Below are 1,141 nucleotides of genomic sequence, written 5' to 3'. Positions count from 1 at the left end.
GGGTGGGAGGAGGGGGAGGGAAATGGGAGGCTGGGAGGAGGGGGAAACTTGTTTTTTTTCCTTTTCTCAATAAAAAAAAAACTGAAAAAAAAAACAAAAAAAAAACCCAAAAAACAAAACAAAAAAAACATTACAGATTACAGATACAGGGCCAGAGAGATAGCTCAATGGTTAAGAGAGCTGGTTGCATGTTTGGTGAGATGTAAAATTCTGTAACTCAAGTGTTCTGTCTCCCTCATCTGGCCTCCACAGGTATTGCACACACATGGAGTACAGACAAGCATGCAGGCAAACACCCACACATAAAATTTTTTTAAAGTTAAGATTTCTGAGCAAAATCTATCTTCATAGAATATTCCTTATTTTACTTCAAGTCATAATATATTTTTCTAGAAATTTGCTGGTATTTTTGTCTCATCTTTGTCAAGTTGTTTGTCCAATTCTGGTATGATGTGGTGTGGGCCATTAGGCTAGCTTCATCTTTTCAACTGTATAAACTCCTTCTCAGCCATGAAGGTACTTTAGATGATGTGAGTTATCCTAGCTGCCTGGGATAAGATGGGATCACAAGCTCATTCAGGAGATCCCTGGTTTAGACGTGGGTGCGAGGAGTCTGAACATCAAAGGCTTGGACCTTAAGAGAACTGAGAAGCTGTCTTCTTATTCACCCCAAACAATGAGCAAAATGCGGCTTAACACATTACACATTGAAGATCAAATACATGGTTTTAGTTTAATAAAGTGACTTGGGGAAAAGATCCCGTGAGTGGAGTTATAATCTCACCAATGCCCCCTGCCCCATGAAGACTTCATTGGGGTTGCTAGTGAAGTAGGGGAGCAGTATGTCGTGATAGGAAGTTATTATAGAGTTATTGTGCTTATGGGCACATCAGACTTACCTGAAAGGAAGCTGATCAGCATTTTGAAGACTTTTGTTATTAAAATAGGTTGTCAAAGAAATCCTCCGACCAAACAGACCAAACACAAAAAGGTTCCATTGAGTATATATGTCCCCGGATAATTTACTCCTTTAAAGAGATAGGCTTCACATTTAATTACAGTTGATAATACTCATTGGTTGATTGAGATATTCTCTGTTTTCTTCTTCATTTTTAGCACTTTTAGGGTCTGACTGACAAAA

This window comes from Microtus ochrogaster, linkage group LG1 (genome assembly GCF_000317375.1).
Source record: "Microtus ochrogaster isolate Prairie Vole_2 linkage group LG1, MicOch1.0, whole genome shotgun sequence".
Taxonomy (NCBI): domain Eukaryota; kingdom Metazoa; phylum Chordata; class Mammalia; order Rodentia; family Cricetidae; genus Microtus; species Microtus ochrogaster.
This window is presented reverse-complemented; position numbering follows the sequence as displayed.